The sequence below is a fragment of the Ctenopharyngodon idella genome, chromosome 16 (genome assembly GCF_019924925.1).
Source record: "Ctenopharyngodon idella isolate HZGC_01 chromosome 16, HZGC01, whole genome shotgun sequence".
Classification (NCBI taxonomy): domain Eukaryota; kingdom Metazoa; phylum Chordata; class Actinopteri; order Cypriniformes; family Xenocyprididae; genus Ctenopharyngodon; species Ctenopharyngodon idella.
In genome coordinates this window covers 17,469,875-17,484,971 of record NC_067235.1, presented here as the reverse complement: position 1 = coordinate 17,484,971, position 15,097 = coordinate 17,469,875, and the positions used below count along the sequence as shown (strand labels likewise).

General features: G+C 37.6%; 2 long non-coding RNA genes across 3 annotated transcripts; one reads left to right on the top strand and one right to left on the bottom strand.

Annotated features, from left to right (window-relative positions):
• Positions 1-780: 780 nt before the first annotated feature.
• Positions 781-8,586, bottom strand: LOC127497161 (uncharacterized). 2 transcript variants are annotated; one of them, XR_007925468.1, is made up of 4 exons: positions 8,391-8,537; positions 8,058-8,289; positions 2,108-2,260; positions 781-2,004 (listed from the first exon to the last, which is right to left on the bottom strand). It is a non-coding gene; the product is annotated as an uncharacterized LOC127497161 (long non-coding RNA). The 2 variants fall into 2 exon arrangements; XR_007925467.1 differs by having other exon boundaries at positions 791-2,004; positions 8,466-8,586.
• Positions 8,143-8,887, top strand: LOC127497162 (uncharacterized). Its single transcript, XR_007925469.1, has 2 exons — positions 8,143-8,311; positions 8,534-8,887. It is a non-coding gene; the product is annotated as an uncharacterized LOC127497162 (long non-coding RNA).
• The last annotated feature ends 6,210 nt before the right edge of the window (positions 8,888-15,097 follow it).

Here is a 15,097-nt window from a genome sequence, read left to right as displayed (position 1 = left end):
AACTCCATGCGGGCTTTCATGTGTCTTGCACTGAGGAGAGGCTTCCGTCGGGCCACTCTGCCATAAAGCCCCGACTGGTGGAGGGCTGCAGTGATGGTTGACTTTCTACAACTTTCTCCCATCTCCCGACTGCATCTCTGGAGCTCAGCCACAGTGATCTTTGGGTTCTTCTTTACCTCTCTCACCAAGGCTCTTCTCCCCCGATAGCTCAGTTTGGCCAGACGGCCAGCTTTAGGAAGGGTTCTGGTTGTCCCAGACGTCTTCCATTTAAGGATTATGGAGGCCACTGTGCTCTTAGGAACCTTAAGTGCAGCAGAAATTTTTTTGTAACCTTGGCCAGATCTGTGCCTTGCCACAATTCTGTCTCTGAGCTCTTCAGGCAGTTCCTTTGACCTCATGATTCTCATTTGCTCTGACATGCACTGTGAGCTGTAAGGTCTTATATAGACAGGTGTGTGGCTTTCCTAATCAAGTCCAATCAGTATAATCAAACACAGCTAGAATGAAGGTGTAGATGGTGTAGAACCATCTCAAGGATGATCAGAAGAAATGGACAGCACCTGAGTTAAATATATGAGTGTCACAGCAAAGGGTCTGAATACTTAGGACCATGTGATATTTCAGTTTTTCTTTTTTAATAAATCTGCAAAAATGTCAACAATTCTGTGTTTTTTTCTCAATATGGGGTGCTGTGTGTACATTAATGAGGAAAAAAAATAAACTTAAATGATTTTAGCAAATGGCTGCAATATAACAAAGAGTGAAAAATTTAAGGGGGTCTGAATACTTTCCGTACCCACTGTATTCAGACATCTTGAACATTTCATTCATTAATACAGTTTATTCACTATAGTTTAAAAAATGGTATGACAAAATCTCAGAGTTAAACTGTGTCAGAAAAAATTAATCTTAATTATGTCAGATAACACTTAAGCAAAACATGGTCAGGTCAAAGTGTCTGAATAATTTTTGGTTCAGAATTTTTTAATCAATTTTACAATTTTTTTTTTTAGAATTTTTGTGTATAATATGTCACAGTTTACTTTATTTTTTTATCAGTTTACTTTACATAAATTAACTATAGTGTCCTGCACCCACTAGTAAAAATATATCAAAAATATCAAAGATGTCTGAATAATTTTTGGTTTGACTGTACAGTCGAAATGGCCAAGACCTTTGAAGTGTGACAGGACAAAATGAGGGAGGATACAGATATTTGATGTTTAAAACTACCTTTTTTTTCATGATAGGCTAATTTTATGTTAGATAATAATCTAACACTTCTTCAAAAAATAAATAAATAAAAAATGAATTTGTGTCTATAATGCTTTAAAAAGTTGCAAAGCAGCAGAGTGCACCATATTCATGGCAAGTGTTTGAACAACTATTAATTCTTAATGTTCTTCAACGATATATAAACAGTTGTTGATATATGTAACCAAGGTTTTTTTTATTTTATTTTTTTATCTAAGATAAATTGAGCTGATAATGCAGGCACCAAAACTGCATGATAGCCCAGTTTTTTCCCTGATTACTGTCACACTGAAATCACCCAATTCTATGTTAGCTGTCAAAACCACCTTGTAAACTGTAACAAGAGTGCAGTGCTCTCAGTTTTATTTTCCTGTCATCATCGAACAGCGAAACTAAAGTTTGATTTTATCAGCACTCACTTGCGAGCCACCCCTCCTTACCTTATTTTGTGTTGTGGTGGTGAAGTGGCTGTGGGGGTGGGGGTTTGTTATTGTTCAGACTTCTCATACGAGAAATGTCTATAAATACATGCAATGCTTCCTCTTGGTGTACAGAACGCCCCATCACTGGGAAGTGGAGGCTGCTGGACATGGTGAGTCAAGGCCATGGGAGAGGACAGTGGGTGGATACACAGCCTCTGAGGAAGAGTCTTTCGCTTTTGCATGGCAGGGTCTTGTTTCAGGGAGCGAGAGCAGCTTTTGACTTCTCTAAACCCCCTTTAGAGAGTGCCACATCCTGTTGAAAGCAGCCCTGAAAATGAAACTAGAATCATAATCATCACAAACTAGTGCACAAATTAACAAAATATTATATTAATTATCTAGCACTGTACTATACATGGTCTATACTGTACCTGTTCAGAAATACAGTGAACTGTTAAACGGTGTTGAGATTTCCTTTTCACGGTTAGTAAATCCCTGTTTACTCCACGGTAGTTCATGCCTAGGTACTGAAAGTCTTGATTATTTATGGGTTATGGAGACAGGGCTATCCATCAGTTCTCGTTCTGTGGATACAGGGCAAAAGCCAGTACGGGAGATCAATGATATGCCATTGTGCTGTCACTATAAGTTTGTTTTTATTCCAAAATATCCAAAAGCTCTGCAGCAAGCCATAAACACTCTCCAAGCATTAATGTAACTGCATATTAAACATCCTTTATTAGTATTAGTACTGTAATACAATTTATTGTATGCAAAAGCAAACTTTTTTTTTCTTGGCGCAGAGTACACAAATACTGACTTGGAGGATATTTGGTATAAAATAAAGTTTCAGAAATTATTACTTGCATTTATTCATCAACAAACACCTTTAATGGACTTTACAAGTAACACTTGTTTCACAAATATGTATTAAATATTGTTAGGGAATGGGTTTGTGTCATACCAAAAATTGCAAAAAAAAAACATTTTTGGAATAGATTTGAAATGTCATATTAATAACAAATTGAAACTTGCAATGTGTCATAAAAGAGAACCACAATTACAAGAAATAGAAAGTAAATGAGCGACTTTAGATAGTGTGTTATGAGGAACAAGGCAGTGATTCCTTGCCTTGGAAACTCCCATATGCATTCAGTAATGCCACGATTTCTCTGTGAGTGTCATGTTTATTCAATAGATGACAAGAAATGGTCTTATCTACGGGAGCTGGATGTGATCTTTAAATGTTTGATGATCTCCAATCTTTTGTGTCATTCAGGGATTATTAAACCATGGGTATTTTTCACAGGAATTTCATTAGTAGGGTTTTGAGCTGTAAAAGGGGGTATTTGCATATGAGATGCAATGGAGCACAAATGGTGACATTTTACTTTAGCCATTGTTTGTTGACATTTGAAAACGGCCATATCTACCCATTGTGTAATCGCATAAAGTTTAAAAAAAAACAAAACATTGAAAACCATCACACTACTGGGAAACCCTTTTAATAGTTAATTTGACGCTAGTTAGTAATAATTAAAAAGTTGCAACTATGAAGCGGTATACAAATAAACTTCAATTTAATTGAAAATGAACTATTTGACGTTTAAGATATCTTTATGCCGTTTTGACTTTCGCTTTTCTCAATAGTTAATCATTTTATTTCACAACCGGTCCTCCAATCTCTGATCTGAAGGCACTTGGCATACAGCCATGATTAAAGATGGCTGGCAGCCTGAATAAACTGAGAGAGTGAGAGGGACCTGTATGGATAACAGATAAGTATCTTGCGTGAGAATCCTCGGGAGACGAGACGAGACGAGGTGGGAGAGAGAGAGAGAGAGGGAGAAGAGCTGAGCGTGTAGCAGCGCTAAGAATGCTGCATGAATCTTTTATTATCCCCTAGCCCAGTTAATGAGGTGGTGCTTCTTTAATAATTAGCAGGGAGACTGAGGCGTATTTCCATAGCAGAGCCTAAGGATGCAGAGGGCATCGGGGACGCTACGAAGAATGTGGGACGCATCAGAGACAAGCTGGAAACCACACGCTGAGTTGCGAGAGAAAGATACACATGTGTTTTCAGATGAATGCATGCAGAAGGTCGTATGTGTGTTTGAGCAATGATCACAGTATTTACACTTGGTCTAGCTATCTGATTGGGATAAGACCTATCCTAGATGCCTCAGAAGGTGGTTTGAGACACACCCAGATGCATTTATACTTGCAACTCGGTTCAGGCCACATATGTAAACTTTACTCCCCCAAATGGAAATATGTCAACATACGGAAGTTTAAGAGACTCATTCATTGAGTCAGTTGTGGATGAGACATGGATGGAGAAACCACAAAACTAAAACACTAACGGAAGCTAAGAGAGTGATCAACAGAAAATATCATACCCAGCATTAGCATCATCATGGAAGTGAATGCAGGTTGGAAAAGTAGAACAAATTTATATCCAATCGCATTCATGGAAGTTAAATGGAATATGAATAACCACAGACAGCAATCTGATCAATCAAGACACACAAAGTAACCAAATAGGCCCTATGAAGTTGCATTAGTGTACTTTTCAAGGCTGAAACTACTGTACATATTTAGGATTTGTGAAAAATAAAATAAAATAAAAAAACATTTAAAATAATATAAAAATAAGAAAATATTGTAACTTTTAGGCTCAAATGGCACCTGCCACCTTGTTACTTGTACTTATTCATGCACAAATTGTAAGAGTGTAAGATCCCTGTACTGTTTCATTAAAAACACACAACATACAAAAGAACAAGCCAAGAGCCACATTCTTGACACCCAACCCCATTACCCTCCCCCACCAATATACACCCCTCCCCCACCAGAGCACACCGGCCTTCGTTCACACACACAGACGCTCAGGGGCGGGCCGGCTGTGTTGCTTGCCCTCGATGTGTGTGTGTGTGTATGTGTGTATACAAGGTGGAGAGGGGGATGTTTTCTCTTTAGACAGCTAATTGACTCACAGATGTCAGGATGAGCTGGCAGAGGGGTGGCAGTGCAACCAGGGGCTTCAATTGCATATGGCAGGGTATCGCGCCTGCCTATACCTTGGTCACCCGGTAAATGCTAAAGAATCACACATCAAGATACAAATTATTAAATTAGTTGTAAATTAATTTTTTTAAAATAGCAACAAAAAGAAAAGAACAACTGAGTTAGGTATATATAGGCCAATTTTTCTCTAACTCGTTCAAGCAAAAATTGTCATTCTGACTGTCTGACAACCGAGGAGAACAGAGATATTCACCTGAGAGAAGTACACACATACTCGTTTGAGGTTTATGCTGTAGGCCGCATGTTTTGTCTCGTGTTTTATTAGGATAGATTATAAGTGATATCTCAAAATGAGTTTAGATGAGATTGTGTGCTTTTTTCCTGTTCGCGCCGGTGTCATGACAAATTCGGTCCTCCCTTGAAATTAGGTCTCCCCAAACTGTCAGTTAATGATTATCCGAAGTATACGAATTATATTAATTTAAAATACCCATATAGCTTGCTATATAATGCGTAAGAAAACAAATTAGTGCATAATAAAACCAACTGAACATAATTACTTTCATTTGATTAACTGTTAATTAATAAATAATAATTATAATAGCCTATTAAGTGAGTAGGCTAATTGAACATCATTATTTTGTTTTATTTAAAACTGAAATATTTGGACATTTAACACTTAATTTAACACATAATTACATTAAAGATGATTGTGAATACATGCAGGTTAAGTGCAAATGCATGTATAAAGTAAGCTATCAGGCTAATCGGGTATCTGTATGCTATGCTAGTACTGTGATGGAAATTTTGAACTAATTAATAATGAACTAACATTTCTTCTCTTCTACAGGTCTAATAAGCTAACTTTGAAATAGAGAAATAGTCACTAGGACTGAGTGTTGTAACAAGTGGAAAAATTCTGCTGTGCTGGCTAGACAGCATCCTTCTAAGGATAAAAAATAGTCTTTGAAAAATTGTTTTAACCTATTGAGTAATCTGAACTATAAACCCGGTGATATTTTTTGATGATCTTGTGATTCAGTTGTTCTAATCTAAATTTACTCCGCCAGTAAGCGGAACAGAGGAACTGAAATGTTTTTCTTAAATCTGAACCAATCATATTAAGACTGATGATTATGAGTAATAGATCATGCCATACTGACTGTGAAATGTACCTGAAATCCTATAAAACCTGCTGTATTTCTTTGTTCGAAGAGAGATTCTCTGGAATTGATGAGAACTCTCCCGGCCGTGATTAAGGCTTTGAAGGACAAAAACTGGAGTCTCTGGTTATTGCTGCAGCAAGTCAGGTTGGGGAACACTAGGTTTTTGAGGGTCAAGACATTGACCGAGATATTATTGAGTGTCGATTTGGAGACACTCCGATTACTATTGAGTGTCGACTGGAGACGCTCCGAAAGATCAGGAAATTTGTTGAGTGTCAAATAGGAGACGCTCGGGTGTCGATTAGGAGACGCCCCAGGAACAGGTAACTTAAGTCAGATGCGTCTTGGAAAATCTACCACAGTACATAAGCTAACTAATACAGACATAAATGGTCATTATAATGTACATTGAAACAGCATTTATCATAACATGATTTTGTAGGAATTGTAAACAGGAGCTAAAGAGATTACCTATTAAAAGCAATTTGAACCAATGGGATTGCGTGGGGTCTTAATGGAAACCCGGTTTCCAGCGCGCAAACTGCTGCTTACTTTGATGTATGAGGTCAAGATTTTTGATTAATACATAAAACGTAGTAATAAAATCTTAACAATATACTTCACAAGCTGCATGGGATTATTTTATGACACGTTTGCATCCTCTTTAAAAGAAAAAACGTAATGCAAGTCACCATACTTTGTCATTAAATTGACAAGCATGAACAGGGCTTTTCTGTGTGTGTGTTTCACAAAAGGTCACTTTGGGTGAGTAAATAATTACTGAATTTTCAGTTTTACATGAACCGTCCCAGAGACAGTCAGAGAAAGATAAGTTGTGAAGAGGTAAATAAAGTCCAAGTGGATAAAAGCTATCGTTTGCTAATGATTGCAGTGTATGGCAGAATTTTTATGATTTTGAAGTCATTCAAAGTCAGAGGTTTTCACTATAAATTTTACAGATTTTTAAATAATTTTAAATAATTCTATTGTGTAACATGGACTTCACTTGACCAGTTTATGAGATCTTTTAGTCAACTGATGCCACACACACATACACACACAGTCAAAACGGTCTGCAAACTAATTTGTTATGGCTACGTCAAGGGCATAGTTCTTCTGCTATAAATAAATCCAACGCACAAACAGAGTTTGCGGAGCATGAGCACTTGACCGCTAACCAATCAGTCCTTGTACATGCACATGCATGCAGACCAAAACACACAAAAACACACCCAAACAGACACACAACACCTCATGAGTTGCATTCACTGATGCAAACAAACAACCCTTGCTGTAACTCAACCTGAGATGGTGTTTTTGGTGTTGAGCACAAGACAACTGTGATCTAATATGAAGAGACTGGTGTATAATCTATAATGAAGGGTTTTAATGACATTTTTTCTCCAGAGAAAAACTGATTTTAAGTGATAATAATAATAACAACATATAAAAGTTTCAAGACAGAGCTACCATGAGCCCTGAGGGTTTTAATCAAGACAAAAATGCTGATTTATTGAGATAAGACTATTTATAGTTTTTTTTCTTCAGATTTCCAAACACGTTTTTGATTCTAATCAAACATGGGATTCATTTTAGAGCTGGCTGGTTTGGTTTAAGGCATTTTTAATATTATATAATTTTTCTGAAATGGGAAAAATACTTCTGGAAACAAGGCCACTGAAAATGTAGGAGCCCATTGTTGTGTTTTACTGAGAAAAGACACCTTGCTACACAATATACTTTTTTATGTCAAAGAAAGAATCAAAACTTATAGAGGTCTGTTTTAAAGGGATTATTTGAAATGACAATGTGGCTTTGTTTTTTTGTGCCAGTCATAAGATTAAATTATTATGGTTTATAATTTCTTAATTAATATCTGTCATATAAAGTGATATAATGATGTCACGTTGGGCAGTTCTATCTGCTTCGATGATGTCACAGCAGTTGTTATCAAAAAAAAACTCCAAAATAATCAAAGACCTTGAGCCTCATGAAAAACAAGCGCATACACTCCTACACACTCTCATACACGTATTAAGAAATCCCTGTGTTGTTTTGCAATGCCACACATAGCAAATCCCCCCACCAGACAAAATATCACACATAGAGCAAAACACTCAAATCCTCCGCCTTTACGTGACTGTATGTGTGATTGCAAAAACATGCAAGTGTTTGTGCCACAAGTTACCCAAATCTCAGCTGAATGCGAGCCAAAGCTCACGTTGGATGTCGAGTCAACCCTGTCCACTGCCCACAAGTGCAAAGTTTGTATCCTGTTATTCTACTCGCCCACGCCGTTGTTGTCATCCTTTGCTAGGAAACTGTGGGGGAGATGGCCGGTGCCACCAGCAGGGTTTCACTTCCAGTACTGTGGAGTGACAGGAGGCTGGAGAATGCAACAGGACACACTGAAGGGCATACTGCAAAAAAAGAAAAAGAATTGTAATCAGTATTTTGGTCTTGTTGTGTATGAATGCCATTAAATAACAAGATATCAAACCAAGTAGTATGTATGACATACTTTCTGTGCAAAAATACGTTTCAAAATACATAAATACAACTTTGTTCAAAATTAAGACAAATGGTATTTGGACACCTTCTAGATGTTAAATGTTGTTGGGACGTGTGATGTTGTGATGAACTAATCTGTGGTTACTCTGCTAGGACATCTCTGTGGGGAACTTGAGGAGGAAATTACTTCATACATCCAATAAACATGATCTTGGGACCAGCTGGTTAACTGAAACAACTGGTTTAACGGAAAAGAAAGCACAATTTAGTTTTGAGAAATGGTTTAAATCTTTTGTTTTCCTGATGCCAATTTGTTGGATATTTTGAATCTAATGCAATGACATACAGACATTTTTAAAGGCATAAGTGTTTGAATACATTTTGGAGCAGCTATATTCTCTAAAAACAAATGTTAAATTCAGTTCATTCAATTCAGTTCTGTATTGTATAAAATAAGTATATTTTACACAATACTTTTATTATACAATAAAATACATATATTTCACATCTCTTTTTCTCACTGAGCTTGTCATAATTGATAGAGTTACCTTAAAGTCATGATGAAACGGATGTAGCGACAGATCCGTAACAGCTTATTGAAAAATGAAAAATGTAGGGTGGGTTCTTCTATCTATCAGGTGTTAAAGGGTTAGTTCACCCAAAAATGAAATTTCTGTCATTAAGTACTCACCCTCATGTCGTTCCACACCCGTAAGACCTTCGTTTATCTTCTGAAGACAAATTAAGATATTTTTGATGAAATCCGAGAGGTTTCTGATCCCCCCATAGAAAGCAACGCAAGTACCACATTCAAGGTCCAGAAAGGTAGTAAAGACATTGTCACGTGACTACAGTGATTCAACCTTAATGTTATGATGCGACGAGAATACATTTTGTGTGCAAAAAAAAAAGACTTTATTCAACAATAATAGTTTGGATGAGCTTCTCTTCCCTGTCATTCTCCTACGCTCTTTACGTTGTAGACACAGTGCAGCGTTTCCAGGTTCTACGTCAGAACGGCAACTTGGCCAATAATGAGCCGGCGTTCTGACGTAGAACCTGGAAGCACTGCACTGTGTCTACAAAGTAAACAGCATAGGAGAATGACAGGGAAGAGAAGAAATTGTTGAATAAAGTCGTTACTTTTGTTTTGTTTTTGCGCACAAAAAGTATTCTCGTCGCTTCATAACATTAAGGTTGAACCACTGTAGACACATTGACTATTTTTAACGATGTCTTTCTTTACTACCTTTCTGGACCTTGTGGTGACTACGTTGCTTTCTATGGGGGGATCAGAAACCTCTCGGATTTCATAAAAAATATCTTAATTTGTGTTTCAAAGATGAACAAAGGGCTTACGGGTGTGAAACGATATTAGGGTAATTAATGACAGAAATTTAATTTTTGGGTGAACTAACTATTTTGTGAAGTGGGTGTTACACTCAACAATGAAGGCAGGTCTGAATGCAGGTTTGCGGTTGATTGTGGGTGGGGTTTAAGCAGACTAAATAAAGTCTGCTATATGTCACCAGAGATAACTCTGTCATTTCACCGGAGGATCAAGTTATGACATTGTGATTAAAAATTACTATTTATAGGTCAAAAAAAAAAGAAAAAAAAAAAGGAAACACATCAAGTGATGAATCATTCACTATAAGATCAATAAAATATAATTTTCATTTCATGCCAACTTTAAAAATGTATTATCAATCAGGCAGCTAACTATAAACATGTTGACAGTTGAACTACCCTGCTCAGTGAGACTCTTTACAAACCGACAGTTTGAAATCTGCCATAGTGCCCCTTATGGTAACACGTTACATTATGAATAGCTGTTGACACATTTTGGAATGCAACAACATACAAAATTAACCTTAAATATATTTATATATAGCTAGGAGAGTTTGCATTCACATTTATGACAGGCCGTAATGCATGTTCACACCAACAACAATAACTGTAAAGATAACTATAATGCTAAGTAACTACTGTACATCAAAAGTGTATAAATACATCGCTCACCAACAGACATTAATGTTCTGTTTATAAGCACATGTTTCAGTTATCTCGTCTGCCACTTAAAATGCTCGAGCTCTTTGAGGTCGGGTGTTTTTTATCATTCATCAGCAAGAAAAAAAACATTCCTCTGAAAGTGATTCTAACAATATTGTTCCTTTGTGTCATTATCGTTATCGCTGTGGTGTGTGGACTTTCTGTTTTCAAAGAATTAGACCAATTATTGAAAGTTTATAGTTCGAGATATCATTATAGTTATCGCCCTTGGTGTGACAGGCTCTTTAGTCATGAATGTAACTGCCCACACTATGTTCTCACATGCTTTGTCATAGGAGTATGTGCTCTTGCATCACAGGAAGTGAATATGAACACTGTGATCTACTGCATTGCATGATTATCATCATGTGTTTCTTGTGCATCTTGTTAAGTACATTCAACAGAAACTGCTGCCGGTTCTTGATTCAAAGGAAGGAAATTTGACTAGCAATTATGTTAAAAGGAAAACACCTCTTTAATTGCGCTTTTAATTAGCCACCTTTAATGGTTTTTACTTGCTAGACTTTGTCTTTATGTTCATGAGCCTAAAGTAAAAGACAAAGACCGCATGGACAGTGGAATATGACAATGGAAACCGATAAAGACATCTACCTCAGCACTATCAAAGTGGATAATGCTTCATTAGCATTCAGCCCCTTGTGCACAATGATGACATTATCATCAAAATGAGCTGCAGCTTTGTTGACATGCTGGTACTGCTGGGGTTTCCTGGAGCTTTTGGGAACAGGATGTAGCTGGTAGCTCACTTAACCTCTGGTCTGGCTATAAAAATTGACAGAGCTAGATGAAAAAGGTCTTCGGTTTGTTTTTTTGGTTGTTGTTGTTGCGTGTGTAGGCCCTGCATTGTCTTGATGGTTATTATTTCCTGTGATATTGCACAATTTCTTATTCTAGCACAGGGAAGAAATGCAGAATTTTTAAATTCTGAACATTGTGTCAAAAGGGGTGTGCTGAAACATCAAGGTTTCGATTTTCATAAACACACACACACAACAGGATTTGGAAACAAACAGGAGGCGGTTACTTCCTCTCGTTGAACAAGACGAGATGTAAGAGACAGAGAAACTTCCTTTAAAGGTTGTTCATCTCTGATTTAAAATTATGAATTTTGAACTAATCTGACATTACATTCCAGACATGCTTGTAAGCGATACCATCGCCAATAATTCAGGCGAGAAAATCAATTAGGGAAGCATGCAAAAATATTTGCTAAAATTAATTGCAAGGCATCACCAAAAGTTAGACCACGGAGGTTTAAGCCGTCAATGATCTTAAGCTATACATTGTCAGAGTGCTCCTTCTGAAGAATACTGGATGGCGAAATCAATATATTGAGTGTCACATGATTTCCTCAGATGACCTTCACACAGTTTGGATGAATGGTGTGGAGAATCAGTAATGCGTCGGCCGTGGCCCATGTGATACCTCCCAAATGTAGCACAAACACATGTTTGTCAATCCTCACAAACACTCTACTATTTGTTTGTCTGTCTCGCTGCTGTAAAGGTCTCCCTCAATCAATATGTGTATGTCTCTGAATACTCAATAAACTACACTACCACAGTCAACCATATATCCACAACTACCATACGCTAAACTACACTTCGCTTTACCAAAGTCAACCCACTATGTAATTGCATTAAGGCTTACTGAAACCTATAACAATTAAAATAAATAAAACATTATTGTGAGATATACAGATAAAAAGAGGATGTATTCTTGGTGGCACAGTAGCCTAATGACTTTTTAAGAGTAATGATTCACTGACATGGAACGCAGTTCTGAGAGTCATAAGATCTGGGGTGCGTTTCCCAAAGCCAACTATGGTCGCAAGTTCCGTCATTACCAAAACAACGGAATTTGCAGCCATAGTTGGTTAACAATGCTTTTGGGAAACGCACCCCTGTTGGATTCGGCAAGTTCACTCAGTGAAGGATTTGTTAGACTGGTTCGTGAGTCATTTTGAACAGTTCAATACAAGAACCGACTCATAAGATTAATCTTTTTGTGAAACGGAAACGGAAACGGTACACCACACGAGTAGTGCTGTGTGTTTGTTTTTGCGTGCAGAGCGCGAGGAGCGGTAAAAACGGTTAAGGAAACACTGCTGTAATCTGCGATAGACTTGTGCTAAGTCTTCCGAAAAATATGTAGCTTTAATTACCTATATTTTACACTTTCACCCACTTATTGCTAATCTGTGACCATTTCCACTCACAGTTTGAGGTGTCTCCATTCACATCTATCGAAATGTACTTGACCAAATACGTTCATCCAGAACAACCTGCAACGTCATCAAATACAGACGCAAATCGAGTCGCGCGAGTTTCAGCTATGGTGACAGTTGAGTAAATAAATATATTTATTAATTATAATTTGTCATACTCAAAACTCCCGAATTAATTGGTAATTTTTTGTTGTTATTAAAGGGTTAGTTCACCCAAAAATGAAAAGTCTGTCATTAATTACTCACTCTCATGTCGTTCCACACCCATAAGTCCTTCGTTCATCTTCGGAAAACATATTTTTGTTGAAATCAGAGAGGTATATGACTCGTCCATAGACCGCAATAACCACCACTTTCAAGGTCCAGAAAGGTACTAAAGACATTGTTAAAAAATCGACGTGACTGAAGTGGTTCAACCTTAATTTTATGAAGCGACGAGAATACTTTTTGAGTAATTAATGACAGAATTTTCATTTTTGGGTGAACTAACAATTTAATATGAATATGAATATTACATTCATACTGTACACATTCATACTATGTTAAGTCCGTTAAGTCCACAAAACTGTAGGGTGTCCCATTTTTCATTTTAGGTTTCAGGCTGACATGTGCCTTTGATGCGCACTTTTGCCGAGCCTGCGAGCTCCGCAGCAGACTTCTACCTTACAGTCAAAGCGGCATTACATCAAGAAAGTGTGGACTCAGAGGAAGATTACTAGGGCTTAGGGTTCCATTTGGGACAGGGCCTATATACAACATACGTTTTAATGGTCACAAAGTAGCTTACTTATTCAAAATTTTTACCTATTTAGAGAGCATGTGATCAACTGTTAACCATTCATTGTTTGATTTTAGTACTACACTTCACTTAAGTGCACAATGACTGATGAGTACATCCTCTCCACTTCCATTGATGTACCCTTGTCCCCCATGCTGTATTCAGTGCCCTTCGGACTAAACATATTCCCTGTGATCTGGAATCTGTCACGTCACTACAGTACAGTAAACTGCACTGTACCTTACGAAAATCAACTACACAACAGAAAACTGTTGTACTAACATCTTTTCTCCTCTGTTTATAGCTGCATTGTTGTGTTAAACTAACATTATGATCTGTTTTAATGAGATTGTTGGAGAAAATTGAGGTGGATGTATTCAGAAGTGCTTTTCAGGTGTACTGAAAATAGATTGAGAAAGATTAATGTTATAATTTTAGTGATTGTATAATCCTCTTTGACTGTAAAGCCCAGCATAAATGTGTTAAATGGACAGCGTTTGAGCTGCATGAATAAAACGCGAGGCAGCGATGCCAGATGAGAGAGAGACGGTGAATGGAAGCACGCTCTGTCTATATGTGGGCCGTCACTTGTGTGGATGGTGATTTCCATATCAATATTTGAGAGCTGGTGAATAATTTATGGACTCACTGATACAATGAATGCTGAGCTGAAAGATACTTGCTACCCTCCACCCCCCATCCTGTGCTCAGCCCTCAAGGGTGTACATGTGAGAGAAACACACACAAACCCAGTGGTTGTAATGGTCAGCGTTCATTGTTGAGAGGTCAGTCCTTTCGGTCCACTCTCTTCAATTCCTCTCTGCGTCGTTGTATAATCTATGGGTTGCTGCTTCTTTCAGAAAATGTGCAGTCCAAAAAAAGACATCTGCTCTGTAAGAGTATGCCCTAATTATTCATGACCATTTAAGCTTTGAGGAGTTAGTCTGTGTAGCATATGTGTCCTTCTCACTAGCGCATTGTTCGGACCTCACTAGTTAAAGACTCGTTCATTGTATTTTTCTCTTTCCCTGACAATAGTGTTAAGTATTCATGCAAAGGAGCTCTGGATTCTGCCCAGAAACCTATTTTTGGACTCTCTTATGGTTTCACAGACTCACGTTTTTTTTCCTCTTCTTGTCACTGCCCTAAATCTTTCAGTGTCTATCTGAATTATTTTTTCCCTCTATGTGCCGATCAATATTGGTAACACATCCACATTTCATACATATTGATATTCCAGTAACTCCTTGGAATTTGCATGTCTGGAATTCTGTAAAACGGATTCTTGTGGCCACCGTCACACCCTCAATATAATCCTGCAGAATCTGACAGGCAGCAGTTACAACAGAAGTCACACACACACACAACTATCATTTGTACCTGGGACATCACCTTGGCTCCAAACAAAGGAGTCTGCTTCTTTGTGTGAATGTGTGTGTGAGTGTGTGCTATTGTTGCGCCGTCAACGCCTGTTATTCACAGTTCTCGTACGCAGTCAGCCCATGAGAACAACAAATCACTGGTCAGTGTCAGAGGTCAGACTGATTAGACCCATGTTAATGTCATGCTAATGACTTGATTCACTAGCTTAGATATCAACAAACACTTGCAACTGTTTTAGAGTCTGAAAACATCTCAG